The sequence below is a fragment of the Mytilus californianus genome, unplaced genomic scaffold (genome assembly GCF_021869535.1).
Source record: "Mytilus californianus isolate M0D057914Y unplaced genomic scaffold, xbMytCali1.0.p SCAF_1, whole genome shotgun sequence".
In the NCBI taxonomy this organism is placed as follows: Eukaryota; Metazoa; Mollusca; class Bivalvia; order Mytilida; family Mytilidae; genus Mytilus; species Mytilus californianus.
Window position 1 is genome coordinate 52,359,672 of NW_026262581.1, and position 16,548 is coordinate 52,376,219.

The 16,548-nt window shown below is 31.5% G+C and overlaps 1 long non-coding RNA gene across 1 annotated transcript; it reads left to right on the plus strand.

Moving 5' to 3' along the window:
• The first annotated feature begins 4,219 nt into the window (after positions 1–4,219).
• LOC127721427 (uncharacterized) lies at positions 4,220–15,949 on the plus strand. Its single transcript, XR_007991251.1, has 4 exons — positions 4,220–4,344; positions 5,164–5,399; positions 13,335–13,497; positions 15,612–15,949. It is a non-coding gene; the product is annotated as an uncharacterized LOC127721427 (long non-coding RNA).
• The last annotated feature ends 599 nt before the right edge of the window (positions 15,950–16,548 follow it).

The window sequence follows — 16,548 nt, forward strand, 5'->3', positions numbered from 1 at the left end:
GCCCATAAAAGCATTTCCGCTTATTTCCAATGGGGTCCTTTTAATGTATTTCACTTGTTACATCTAACAACGAGCTTATTTTTTTTCTTTTAAATGTTATTTAGATATTAATCAATTCACACTTTAACTATATCTAAGATGGAATCTTAGCCATTGTTTTTAAATTACTTTTTAGAACTAGGAAGCGTTTTCCAGTCCTTGATTGCATTGAAAAAGAAAGATGAGGAATCTATCACTTTGATTTTTGGAACAACAAAGTTTAAAACCTTAGTTGGAACCTTAGATTTTTTAAAATCATTTCTCTATTCATTAACGGAAAATATAATTTCAAAAGTATTTTATAAATCACTTCAATACCGAGGCACCGACTAATGAACTGATGTTACTCTCGGGGATTGAATTTCCACCAGAAGCAGTATCGACCCAATGATAGAAAAATTAAAACAACAATTTTTAAATTTGTTGAGTCCGAACCGCTTTTCTATATATAACTTAATCAAGAATACTCATACCCCAAAAAATTGAAAACAAGGATGTATAAATACCTTAACACGTGAAGAGTTATATGACCAAAAGGGACATAAAATAATAACCAAATCCATCTAAGGCATGAGGGAGTTGAAACCTTAGTTTTTTAATTATTTACCGAAGAAATGTAACACCATTGATTACAATTTTTGGCGTTACACGTGGTGATGGCAATTGCTTTTATGAAGCAGCATATACTACATATTCTAGAAGTCAACCTGATCGATTATGTTCCCAAAAAGTAAAATGCGAAAGAGCCGAGAACATCAGCTACGCAGTAGAACCTTTCTGGTAGGCTTAAATGGTAGTATACGTACACAGATTTAAAACAGAGTGATAGAGTGTCTATATATGTAATTTTCTTTTTCTTTGTTGACATAGTTGTTTGTTTTTATAGTGATTAAGATTATGCTGTACCTCTATTTTTGACATTTTTACCAATTAAGTCTGTTTGATTTCCTCACACATTGTTGTCATTATAATAGAATTCTATGCGACTGTCATACAAGTGAGAGGTTTAGCTAGCTATTAACCAGGTTTAATCCACCGTTTTCTACATATGGAAATGTCTGTACCAAGTGAGGAATATGACAGATGTTTTCCATTCGTTTCATGTGTTTAAGCTTTTGATTTTGCCATTTGATAAGGGACTTTCCTTCTTGAATTTTACTTGGAGTTCGGTATTTTTTTTTTATTTTACTTTTTACACCATTTTATCATATACTTAGTAATAAGCACACGTAAATTGTATGTTATACAATTAATGACAATCGTGCAGTTTCAACTATCCGTGATGATATCGATATCAGTCACGATTGCAACGGCTTTGTCAAACCAAACATCTGTATGACTTCACGATTGCAAAGGCTTTACCAGACCCTTTACATGTATTATGTCATGTCACGTAAAAAACGTCTACTCGAGGTATATAATAAAGTGTATATATGGCCTTTTTATCTAAGGTGTAAGTTCCACACCAGGAAAGCTGACTCCCAAAAACTCCAAAGAAGAAGAAGATGGCTTTTGGAATATCACACAACGTATCAACCATCAACCAATAAACTTTCTCGATCATAGTTCTTTGAATTATATTGGTGTCTCGGGTTGATACGGACGTGATATTACAAAAGCCATATGATATTCTCTATATGAAACACTTTAGCTTAATTTGATTATGTTAATGTTTTTTTTTAATTACGAGAATAACATATGGTTTCATTCAAATTTCTTGTTTGCCACAAACATATGCACAGCAATCATTGTACCACTGTTTCGTGACCTATGTAACAGCCTATGATAAAAATCGATTTTTGAACTGTTGTTTCTGTCGTTTATCATCAATATTTTTCATTTTCCTCTTATTATCTTTCAAATCGTGAAATACGATATACATGGGAAACACGACATATATTGTAAATCGTATTTATGATTTCAATCTTACATTCATTTTGTCAGTACATTCATTTTCATTTAATAGAATTTAAAGAATAATATAATTATAAAATATTACATTAAACAAAATATAGAATTGAAAAACTAAATATAAATGAACAGATTGATTAAGAAGAATTTGTAAATACTGCTGTTTGCCATTACAAATGTTTTTGAATTGTGTCTATGCTGACTGCATTACAAGAAGTTGCAACTAATGAGATGTAACTAACAATGAAAATATTATATAGATTAAAGTTTTATCATTCATGTTTTGAAGTTTTGTCATTCAAGAAACTTAGTGTAATGGTGAATCTGTCCATGGTAACAATATGTAATGAAATAGGTCAAAAAGGGATGTGGTAACATGGATTAAATGTTATAGATCATGCGAAGCAATAGTTATAGATCATGTGATGCAAAAGTTTTTCCCAGATTTATAGATTATGTGATGCAATAGTGTTTAATATGTTTTGCTCTTTCATATAAATATGCTTTCATTTTGCTATAACTGTTATTGTTATATGCTCAATAAGGGTAGAGAAGAGAAGATGCCAAAAGACATTAAAAAAACCTTTTGTCATATACTGTGCGATTTATTATTTCAATGGTGTTTTCATTCTATTGTTATTTGTATATTTTTTTTATGTGTGCTTTTCTCAACGTGAACGTTTTTACTCAGTTTGCGGTTTTTCCGATTTAAGAGTAGGATAACGCGGAGATTTGTAAAATATGAAAACAATGTTTTATTAATTTCATGCGTGTGAAGAGCTTTCCTGGATTTACCTACATCAGGAACACTCAAAGTATAATACTTGAAAGACAAAGGATGTTTGCAAACCAAAAAGGTTGAACAGTTTTTTGACCAAAAAGTGCAGAACTAGATGGCGTCTAGACTAACATACAGACGATATGCTGATACATATTATCTAGCCCATGTATTGCTAATTGTTTATTTTACACCTTTTGTAATTTGGATATAAGTTTAAGTATGTTATAAATCAAACATGAGAATTTGAGTCAAATCGGTGAACATGAATTTGACAGCTAATACCCCTTTAACAAATTGTATTTATCTTTCGACTAAAACCGAAACATTTATAACGCAAAACATTATGGATGTTACATCAACTTCAAAGAATTTGTATTTCTATTATCAAAACAGTTGACCAAGAGTTATAAATTATCTTATTTCTAGTACTGACAAAAATCCTTTATCCACGTCCGTCACAGGAGTTATATCAAAAATTATTTGGGAAGAAATATGTGTCAGTAGATTAGTTTGCGTTCTATATTGTACATTAGGCGGAAATGGATAATCGTCAATTTTAAAACATAGCTTTTACCCCTATTTTTCAGTTTCTCGCTAGTCTCTTGGTATTTTTCATTTGCTTTTTGGATTATTCATAAAATATCCCTACCTGTTTATCTGCCCTTAAAAATGATAAACCAACCCCTTTTTAGCTACATTTTTGACAAACGACAAGTACTATGATCGAAAGTGAAGATTTTTCCGCAGCAAATAATATCTGTTTCTTAATTGTTCTTTGAATCTAAAGTACGTGGAGAGAGGTAACAAAAAAGTATGAGATTCGCTCGGTAAAATTATTCACTGCAAAAAATGCTTGACTTGCGATATGTTTCTCAGTTGTGTTGGGGTCTTTCAAAAGATGTTCAAAACGGTTGTCTTTACTTCCGGTCTTAGTTTATAAGACGAATGTGCTGTATATTTTAGCTTTTAAGGATTTATAAAAACATTGTATTGAACTATGGTTTGACAGCACGGATAAAGAAATTAATTCCTCACTAGAAAACAGGGATTTGAAGAATGCAATCATCTGATGTATGACTTTGCATATTTCACCAGGGTAATGGTTAACATTCAATTTTTGTGAGGTCTTATCTATAGACAAGTTCACAATAATTTAATATATTATACTTTGATATGAAATTAAATATCTAGTTTATATTCAGATGGACATAAAAACGATAAGATTATGAATAAATAAAAACCTTTCGAATTTCGAAAAGAGGGGTAATTATAATTTATGGATAATACCATATTTTTTCTGAGATTCAGTTTTTTTTTTCTTTACCTGTTTTATTCTGATCTAACGTTTCTTATCAGACGGAATTTAAGTAAGGGTAAATTAATAAATGCAATATGAATAAATTTTGACTTCACAATAATGCATAAAGACTATCATTAAGTATTTGTTTAAGTTTAATTTTGCATGGTTTTTTTTCAGGTGCTTAGTTACATTCTAAAATTATGTGAGAATGTAAAATCATTTGTTCAATAAAGAGACGATAAAACCATGTCTTACTTTCCACAATTTTCTCCAAGAAGTCCCTTCTTACAATCTTTTCAGAATGAATTATATGGTATGTATTTCAATTTGCGTAAAATTTATACAATAGAACAGGTACCGTTAATATTATTACAATTTTCATGCGTCCGAAGAATCTTTTTGCGGAGTTTATATATAATCAAATTAATATACCGTTTGAAAATTCATATTTGAAATAAATATTATGTATTTATGACTTTCTCTCATGCTAAGTCAGTTTTCCAAATTGTGTCTGTTTATTACTGTACATAAAAGATATACACTGTTTTGTATGCGACGTAGCTATATAACACACACGTTTGATTAACAGATGTCTTTTGGATTTGACGTCTTTTCAATATTTTAAATAGTATTTGAACAACAGTCTATGCTTTGGTAATTGTATACTTTAAATAATGAATTTAATCTGTACAGTGCATACATTACGAATTATAATTAAACTAAAGTTCTCCTTTATGCAAAGTTTAAATCTCGGCTGTTCAATTCATGCCCCTATGGTCGTTATGCTTTCAAATGGTTTATATTTATGCAATTCTAAAGTTTTAGTCTCTGGTGTACATAATGAAAAATTATTCTATACACATGCCGTGCACGTGGAAATGGGATTTATGTTTGTTACAAAATGTGAAATGAATAAGAAAATAATGACTGTAATTTTTAATCACTTATAGGGCATATTACAGACGTTTTGAATAATGAGTGTTGCCATGTATTCTTAATTATCTAGACGAAACGCGCTCCTGGTTTACTAAATTGCAAACCTGATAATTGTAATGGCTTTAAACATTTAGAGTAATAATTTAGAATAGAGCAATGCATATGCCCATAATTTTTTCAAATAATCTTGTTTCAGGTACGATTCAAAAATTGAAAGGAGACGCAAAAGATGCACTGAAACACAATAATAATGCTTTTGCCCTTGATGCTTATAACGAAGCAATATCTTTAGCATTGCGAATTTCACTTCGACCAGAAGAATTGGGAACATTGCATTGCAATAGGTCACTGGTTTATTTCAACTTAAAAGATTACAAAAACAGTTTGCACGATGCAACGCAAGCCACAATTTGCTATCCGGGATTTAACAAGGTACTCAAGATTTTATACATACCAAATTCATACAATTATTCATTGTAAAATCAGTTTTTCGTCTTAGTTTCTAACAATCAACTTACTTGACTTATGTTATTTCAGACTCTTTTTAAATTCTTTTTTCTTTACTTAATGCCATTGATTATTATCAATTGAATCATTATTGTTCAAGGTATCTTTCATGAAAACAGATTTTGACAGTGTTAACCACGTCTTCAGGGATTGGTGTCCTATTATCGAGCTCTAGTCAAATTTCATAAGAATCTTTTAATGGCGAAAATTCTTTTGTTTTGATTTTACCTTAAAGTCCAATAGACACTTTTATTTTGACCAGTTAAAAGTGATTTAAAATTTTGAATGCTAAATAGATTGCACACAATACGTCCTGTGGTCTGTTTTACGTTTACTTAAGTTTTCTGGGTTTTTTTTTCTCTCTCACTATGTTTTTTTTTTTATCAATGTCTGTTGTTTTTTTAAATACTCATGGCCCTGTCGATCATTCGTTTCGAATTTATATTAATTTCAAACTTTTACAGACGGTCATTTATCAGGATGAGAGGATAAATATGAACTCATGGTTCATGAATTAGTTATATCGTGAGAATAAAGAGACATATATCAATCCTCTTTAGCATAATTGATTATAATCGATTATGACTTCGTATCAAACTATTACAAGTTCCAAAAAGGTAATTTTAAAATACTGGCAAAGTTTGTCGTGTATTGATGCATGAAAAATAATTTCATTTCCACACTTCTATAAAATTGTTGTTAAATACAAAAAAGAAGAGGTTATGATACTGTCATGCTTTTGCACTACTGGTACAAACAAAAGGTTAATTGGAAAGGAAGTACATGAATGTCTATTTTGTGCCTCTATCATTCCCAAGCAGTTTTGCAGTAGATTAATTTATAATTGTATTAAGTGGTTGTTGTTTGTAGTTGTTTATAACAGTTGTTTTTCGTTTATTGTTTTGTAGAGTGTGTTCTTGTTTTGTGCTGTTACACCACTGTCCCAGGTTAGGGGGAGGGTTTGGCGCCATCTAACTAGTTTAACCCCGCCTCATTCTGTATGTGCCTGTCCCAAGTCAGGAGCCTTTTATTCAGTGGTTGTCGTTTGTTGCTGTGTCACATATTTGTTTTTCGTTCATTATTTTGTACATAAATTAGGCCGTTAGTTTTCTCGTTTGAATTGTTTTACATTTTTCATTTCGGTGCCTTTTATAGCTGACTATGCGGTTTGGGCTTTGATAATTGTTGAAGCTGCACGGTGACCTATAGTTGTCAATTTCTGTGTCATTTGGTCTCTTGTGGAGAGTTGTCTCATTGGCAATCATACCACATCTTCTTTTTTTTATATTATCTTAAAACTGTATTATCAAATGTTCCTATGTAGAAAAATCTTTGGTTATTTTTTAAACCACAAGGAAGGCGAACCAAATTTCATGCCTGATATCGTTGATGAACTTTCAAATTAACTGTCATTGCCTTTGGTGAAAGCTTCGCCCCCTGATTAGTCCGATTGTCGGCACTACTGTGTAATGTATATACGGCTTTTTTTTCTGTAAATATGATGTTTATGATATGTTGAATTATTCCCCTCAATTAACATGACTAAGATAATTGAAATTCAATTTTGTTAAGCGTTTTTTTTTTAAAACGCTATTGGAAATCTTGAAGCGTTGTGTTACATATTTGTTTTTCGTTCATTATTTTGTACATAAATGACAGTCGCTTAAAATTCAATTATATTGACAACAATATGTGAGCAAAACAAACAGACATAATAGGTAAACATTTCAAAAATTGGGGTACAACAGCCAAAATTGTATTATAATCTTAATCACTATAAAAACAAACAACTATGTCAACAAAGAAAAACAAAAATGGCATATAGACACTCTATATACAAAGCACATAAGCAAAAATGTAATGTTTTCTCCAAACCATCATTGCTCCAATATTAGTCTTGAAAATGGCATATAGACACTCTTTATACAAAGCACATAAGCAAAAATGTAATGTTTTCTCCAAACCATCATTGCTCCAATATTAGTCTTGAAAATGGCATATAGACACTCCATATACAAAGCACATGAGCAAAAATGTAATGTTTTCTCCAAACCATCATTGCTCAAATATTAGTCTTGAAAATAGCATATTTACAGAAAAAAAAGCCGTATATACTTTACACAGTAATGGAAAGTCCCTTATCAAATGGTAAAATCAAAAGCTCAAACACATCAAACGAATGGAAAACAACTGTCATATTCCTGACTTGGTACAGGCATTTCCTTATGTAGAAAATGGTTGATTAAACCTGGTTTTATAGCTAGCTAAACCTTTCACTTGTATGACAGTCGCTTGAAATTCATTTATATTGACAACAATGTGTGAGCAAAACAAACAGATATAATAGGTAAAAATGTTAAAAATTGGGGTACAGCAGCCAACATTGTGTTATAATCTTAATCACTATGAAAACAAACAACTATGTCAACAAAGAAAAACAAAATGGCATATAGACAATCTATATACAAAGCGCATATTAAGCAAAAATGTAATTTTTCCCCAAACCATCATTGCTCCAATATTAGTCTTGAAAATAGAATCTACTATTTATGGATTATTTTCCTTTTTTCCAATAAAATTGAGAATGGAAATGGGGAATGTGTCAAAGAGACAACAACCCGACCAAAGAGCAGAAAACAGCCGAAGGCCACCAATGGGTCTTCAACACAGCGAGATAACCCCGCAGCCGGAGGCAGGCCTCAGCCGGCCCCTTAACAAAAATGTGTACTAGTTCAATGAAAATGGACGTCACACTAAACTCCAAAACATATAAATGAACTAAAATTGAAAAACATACAAGAATAACAAAGGCCAGAGGCTCCTGACTTGTGACAGGCGCAAAAATGCGGCGGGGTTAAACATGTTTTGTGAGATCTCAACCCTCCCCCTATACATCTAGCCAATGTAGAATAAACAAACACATACCAATACGCACAGTAAAACTCAGTTTAAAAGAAGTCCGAGTCTGATGTCAGAATAGGTAACAAAAGAAACTAAGCAAAATGACAATGATACATAAATTAACAAAGGACTACTAGCAGTTACTGACATGCCAGCTGCAGACCTCAATTAAACTGATTAAAAGATTATGTCTTCATCATATGAAAATCAAGCACAATCCCTACCGTTAGCATGGTTAGGGGTTTAGTATCATACCATCATAAAATATATGAGAAGAACATAACCCGTATCATGCCAACAACTGGTTTTAGAATAAATGTGTTTATTTCCGATGCAAAGACCCTATGAGTGAATTAATATTAGTACAAAAATATGCCATCTTTAAGACCTGACAACAGTATCGTAACTATATCCCTTCTGAATAAGTCTGTTTAAAGGTTTGGTTAGCTTTTGAGGTGAATGTCGACATTTTTGTGCTTTGTATAGAATATTACCATAAAAGATTGGATGTTAAATACCTGAACGTATAAGATGTCTGCATGTTGATTTATATTTACGAATGATGTCCTTGTACCTATGATAAAATTTAGTAAATGTTTTGACTAGTTTGTGATATCGAAAACCGTAGTGTAATAATTTCTCAGTAATACAGAGGTTTCTTTCGTTAAAATCAAATACGTTGTTACATACACGAGCGAATCGAACAAGTTGAGATATATAAACACCATTAGATGGTGATAAGGGAACGTCACCATCTAAAAATGGATAATTAACAATGGGAAATGAAAAATCATCTCTTTTATGATAAATTTTGGCATTAAGCTTCCCGTTAAAGATATAGATATCAAGATCCAGGAAAGGGCAGTGTTAATTGTTAGTATTAGCTTTATTTTAAGTCAGTTCAGCACCAAGTGTACTAGTAAGTAGAATATACAGTTTAGTAGTGGAAATATGGCTTGAAACGAAATAAATCTATATTTGTAAGGTGTTTTGTGCAGCTTCGGAAGCCAGTACATAGTTGGAACTTTCATTGTATTTGGTTCTGCTTGTAAAGAGGTAGCTAAAAGTTAATGTTTGTTACAGATGTCATTTTTCGAAAATGGAGTCAGTTTTAATGTTGGTGAATTCGTGATTTCCTTTTACAGAACCTCAGTGTAAAATTTACGTCAAACAATAATGATATTATGAGCCTTATCAGCCGGTACAAAAACAAATTCCTTGCCGAGTTCTTTTAGCTTATGTTTGAACGAGAAATAGGGCTATTATAGTTGTTGTTAGGAGTAAAATGTTCTTTAAAATGTTTAATACGAATATCAACTATGTTCATTACTGAATTAAAAAAGAATCTAAGGATTTTTGTCAGCATTTTCTCGTTTTATCCATTTCGAGCAGTAAGTACGGAGTGAGTCGTGGATGATGTTACGACACTCATTCCAGTTTATAATTGACGGGGGACGATATTTAGGTCCTTTACTTAGGAATGATTTCAACTCGCGGTCATGAACGATTTTAAGGTCTCCTGTTATAACATGGGAACTGGGGCCATAAATGTATTCGGAATTACTGCAATTTCATGACGTAGGTGTATTGTCACTGATATTAACATCTTTACACCCTCGCTATAATTAAACACATATTTCCGGGTAGATTTTTAACATAACAAATAAGAGGGAGTTCAGTATTATCAAAATAGCCAGGAATTTGTTCTTTAACAGAATGATCATTAAAAATACCGGCAATATTTACAAAATCAAAACCTTTATTGACATATTTGATTTTAATAAAATGTTTTTTATGATCTTCAAGGCGATCAATTTTGGAAAACAGTTTAGAATAACAATATGCAATTATAATTTGGACGATTTCATACTAAGGGCTGCAATATGGAATTGTGTTGCAATCCTCTAAAATTTGATGTAATTTATTAACAGGTAAAGAACAGAGCTTGGTTTACAGATAATGTCTGCCGTTGTTTTTTGAAATAGTAATTAGGTCCGAATTATTTGTATTGTTAGTACGAAATTTTCTCTGATTGAGATTTATTCTACTCCCATGAGAACGGTTTTTACGAACAGTTTTAGAAACTATATCCAAAATGTTAACAGAATCGGTTCTTGATATATTACCAATTCCCATGATATTATCATTAAAACCGAGAGGATAGACTGTCTGTAATTTTTTAATCCAATTTAATTCAATTATTTTCCGTGATCGTACAAACTTTGAATGAGATTCCCCAGGCTGCTTATTTACAAGTATGTTTTCAATCTCTATACCGTATTGCCTCAAGTGTAGTCTTGAAAGTTGAATAAATGTTCTATTGGTTATTTTCTTTTGTACCTTTATGCTTCAACGCAAGTAGTTTGAAAGTTAAATATATATTCTATTGTTATTTTATTTTGTACCTTCAAGCTAAGATTTAAATTTGTATTTAATATACTATCTATGAATCGTTTTTCACAAGTTTCTTTATTGTAAATAAAACGTCATTTAGGAGCGATAATGAATACATAGATATTTGTTCAATACACGATTTAACAGATTCAAACATCAAACAGGATTTTTTATGCTTAATTATGTCAAGAATTAAAATGAAAACTTGTGTTCCATGTAGTATATGATAATGGTGATGCATGATCTTTTTCGTCGGGTTTCAAAACACATGTTACGGGTTAATCGTGTGAAGATGATATATTATCAAACTGGTTAAAAGAGACCGACGACATTCTATAGAACACTCCATAGACAAACAAAGACGGAGCTATACTAGCCTACCGAAAACCCGTAGTGATATCAGGTGCTCCAAAAGCTAAGTAGTCCCGGTTTAACACATGACATACGTAGCAAGTACACAATTGGTGATAAGTCTCATTCAGGGATGTCACAAACGAGAAAAGGAGGACCATATTGTGGCTTCGACATTTTGAACATACAAATGTATACTTAGTAATCTGTGACACAGATATTCCATAACGGTCAACCAAATCATGATAGCGTCCGTTTAAATTTCGAAAAGAATGACCTCTACTTGACGATTACGAAACCTTGGTTATATAGCTTCTGGTGAAACTGAAGTTTGGAATAAGAAGGCTTAATATTTATAACTTGACTGATATCAATAAAAAGAATCTTTAACGCCTTTAAATGAAAATAACACTTTTCATAATTGTGTGCCCCCGATGCGATTTTTACTGTCACCTTTCACACGCAAAAAATTTAAAAGCTAAGAATATATATATACATTGATACGTGAGGAGCTCGAGGTATATGACCTTATAGAAAATTTTGTTATTAATCATGCTAGTTCGTTCCAGTGGTATATAGAGTCTCACGTCAGTTTGTATGGACTTCCCTCTTTTTGAATTTACCTTGTAGTTCGGTATTTTTGTTTGACTTTTTTAGTTTAACCAAGCATTGACTACTGAGCTGATAATATCATTGGGGACTTACAGTCCACCAGAAGGGGTATCAACCCAGTGCTAGTGAATTACAATTTTGAACTATTTGAATGTAAATGGTGTATAAATACCTGAATATTTGAGGATGAATATGACCTAATTGGACATAAATTGAGAAAAATTAATTTCAGTAATGTTTTTTTTTACAAGTAACAGGAAAATGAAAATTAGTATACTTTGGTCGAACCGAAATTAAATGACATTTTTATTACCTTTCTAGTTCATCTGGCCAAAGGGCCAAGTGAGCTTTGCTCATAACTTGGCGTCCGTCGTCCGTTAACTTTTACAAAAATCTTCTCCTCTGAAACTACTGGACAAAATTTAACAAAACATGGCCACAATCATCATTTTGATATCTAGTTTAAAAAATGTGTCCGATGACCCCGCTTGCTAACCAAGATCGCGGACATGGCTAAAAATAGAACATAGGTGTAAAATGTCTATTATTTTAAAAACCGTTATAAATAAAAAAATCTGACAGGGGCAGAAATGTTCAAAATGTTGATCTCTACCAATTGTCCGTTTGCATAAAAACTGTCAGGCGACTTCTTATATGAGTTTTGCCATTTTTTTTTTTATTTTTGCCTATTATCTTGAAAACTATAATAGATAGAAAGAAACGCAAAGATGATCAGCAAGTTAAGATCTACAAATAAGTTATCATGGTCGAAAGCGTCAGTCGACTCCTAATTAGAGTTATGCCCTTTGATGACTATTTTAACCAATTTTTTGCGTTTATGACTTATATCTGAAAAATTATAATAGATAAATAGAAAGTTAGACATGCAAAAGTGATCAGCAAGACAAGATCTACAATTAAGATAAATGGAGAAAATCGTCCGACGACTCTTTATTAGAGTTATTGCCCTTTAATGACGATTTTTACCAATTTTTTGGCGTTTTGCCTTATATGATGAAAATTATAATAGATAAATAGAAACTTTAGAAAAACAAAAATTATCAGCAAGACAAGATCTACAAACAAGTCAGATTTTACTGATATTAGTCGTAGACTGTCACTCTTTATAGGAGTATTTGCCCTAAAATGAGGATTTTTTACCCTTTTGTGATTTGACGAAAACTAAAGAAGATAAGAGAGAAACTAAACAAAAAAAATGATCGGAAATACAAGATCAACAAAAACAAAATTTCTGTCATGAATTCTATTCTCGTCTACGATATTGGAGAATGTCCTTTACTGAATATTCACATATACCTAGGTGAGCGACATAGGCTCTTTAGAACCTCTATGTATAGATGTGTTTATAAAAAGGTACCAAAAATACTATAGGAGCAATAAAGAATCATTTGTCTTTAGTTCTTGGCAAGCAACAACTTACTTTGAGATGCTGCTATACAGAAAAGGAAAGTTCACAAATGGAAAGCTTAAATCAAATTAATTGTTACATGAATACTTATAATGTACATAATAATATATATTATCGTACTACCATATTAAATCTATACCTTTTTAAATACTTTCGATCGTTTTATATTGTAGGGGTATTTTAGACAAGGTTTGGCACACAAAGGTCTAAATGAACCAGTCACTGCCTTATCACGATTTATAGAGGCAATTAATGTATGTCGACAGATAAATAGCAAAGCACAAGACGTGGTTGCTTGTTATGCGGCAATGATAAATATTCTATGTGAAGTTGAAGGTTAGATATATATAATGTATAATGTAGAACATTGTCATTTACACTATTCAAAAATGGTCACAATAAACTCGAACATGCAGCTTATAAAAGAGAGAGAGCGAGAGAGAGAGAGAGAGAGAGAGAGAGAGAGAGAGAGAGAGAGAGATGATTTCTAAGGAACTTAACGGACTACTGCTTATACATCAGAGGCTGTGTAAAGGTGAATATGTTTTCACCTTCCCCCTGGCATTTTTGAGTAAAACTAAAAGACTAAATATTGCTCGTAGAAAAGGGTTCTTATTCCTAAAACTTTGGATCGAAATTAACCAATTTCAACTATAGTTGTCACATAGATCATATTAACAGAGGAGAGATTGTTGTATATTGTTCAATTAATCAACATTTAATGCCATATTTACCTAATTCGGTACGTTTTAACTTGCTATCGGGGTGAACTTTTATCAAAGGGAGCTCTTGGACTGAAAGCAAAGGAAATGTGTATATACAGACATAGTTTTTTTTAAATTTTAATACTTCATTTACAGTCCTCTTTATATTCAGTTAATTATACAATTAAAAATAATAATACTTTTTTCCAAAAGCAATACATCTTATAAGCATATAACAAAATGTACATCAAATGTCAATACACGCATACATTTATAATCAGTAATAGATAGCGAATAATATCGATATACACTTGTTTGATAACAGTGGCAGAGCATGATAAACAACATTAATGCATTTACAGCTTCGTGTAAATGTAAACATAACATGGTTTACTTTTACAAATTGTGACTTGGATGGAGAGTTGTCTCATTGGCACTCATACCACATCTTCTTATATATATATAAGTATATATATATAACTGTATAAGTATTCGAATACAGTACATGTATCTCATAGTACAAGTACTTGAATAAAGTGTCTCTATCATTAGTAGTGAAACACTGAGTTTCTTATAGACCCACAACCAACAAAGAGTTGATGTGTTAAAATCATTAAAGATCAGCTTTATGTTTTGAACACATGTGTACATGTACTTTTGTATATAAAGTACATTTTAATTGTATGTGCTAATGTGCTAATTTGTTTTTTTTTTTTTTTTTTTTTTTAAATTACCCTATTTTTTTTTTGCATATATCAGGGCTCCTCTGATGCTCAACCTTAGCCTTCTATTTCCTTCAGTTTTTAAGTGTACTCCATGTTTGTCTAAAATGTCATGTATTGGAAACTGAAGCCCACGGTGCACCCAAAATATCATTATATTGTTGAAGATACACTGTAATTGCTGCAGCTTGCAGTTTACCAGCATTGTACTGGGACACTGTAAGTCCCCGTTTTGCCAAAACCTTATTCCGATTGAACAGTAAGTCAATCATAACTAAAGGAATGTTCATTGAAACTAAAACTTCTATAAGATGCTGAATAGCAAATTCAATATTCACCACTCAGATTGACCTACGACATTTTGTACCAAACGATCAGCTTCATACACATAAATCAATAACTTCCAATGCAATCGATCCAAATCGATAAAATTATTGAGTTCTTGTAAACAACTTTGTTCAGAACTATGGTACGCTAATCACGCAATAATTGTCGATATTATAAAATTAAAAAAATCAAAATTAATTGAATAATCCTTTGAGCAAAATTGTCAAGTGCTTCAAGATCAGCAAGAAATGCGTGCGCATGAAACTTATCAATATTCATGATCAATTAACTTAGACAATAGCCCAAACAACATCGGATTGGACATTACACAAATGCTCTGTTCTTCGCATAAATGTGTTATATATTTCATTCATAACCCTATTTATGAATTACGAAGTTTTTCGGCAGCAAACAAATATTTTCCTATATTAACTGGGTATTAATGAAAGACCAATTTTCATAATAGACAAATGGATTAAAATACAACATTGTATTTACTAAATACACAAATACACATGTATTTCTCATTTGAATTTCGTGTCCCTATATGAATAAAGTACACTGGTACTTAGTAGACAGTATTTCTCTATTAACTCCTCTCCAATCCGTTCTTTTTTTATCATTAATCAAAAAAAGTTTTGAAACATTTCATTTTATAAATTATATATTATATATAATGTATATTGCTTTTTTCCAGATATATTTGATTTAGAATCACAAATAACAGATCCAGATACAAACGAAGTTAAGGATTTAATCCTTCAACGACTATCTTCAAATGGTCAATGGAAAGCCATTTCCTATTTATTACTTGGTGCTATTACAGGCGCTGATTCAAAACTTGCTGGAAGTTTCTCAAACTGTAGTTGCTCTGACTCGTCAGTTCTGAATGTGCTTGCTGAGACTTCAGACACACAGAAAAAAGATTGGGGCTGCAAATTGGCAATTAAATTACTACAAAATGGTGCTTCGTTCCAGGAATTCGAGAATGGATTAAACGAAAATGTTATTCGCTTCGGGATAAACATTACTTTAAAAACAGGTTACACAGTATTTATTTTGATATCATGAACTTTTATTATTTTGTTAACGAAAAATAATTTGAATACGCATAAGACATAGTAAAATCGAAAAGAAAAACTTATGTTTGATTTAACTAGAAAACAAATATACTTATGGGTAAACTTTTATAACTAGGGAACCCGTGTTGATCTTTTAAAAGACAACGTCAATGAGGTTGACATCAATTAAGGAAGACAATGATTGTTCCATATATTTATTAAATTTAACAGAAATGTTTTGAAAATTGTATAAAGATGATTTGTGTTTCTTTAAAGACTTTGTATACATTACAACTATATATACTGAATTTAAAACTATGACATGAGCAAACAATATAATACATGACAAAGATTGTGAAAATTCGATGTTCTGGTTTGATTATTGACGATAAAAATCATTTAAAGTATGGAATACTTGTATCGAAGATGACATCAGACGTAGCAACGATCTCGTCTTCCTGTCAAATCTAGGACATCGCCGAATATGAATACTTGTACACATCAACGTGATGAGTGCAAACAATTAACTAGAAACTGATTCATCTTCCGGATCATCTGATTTTGCTTCAAGAT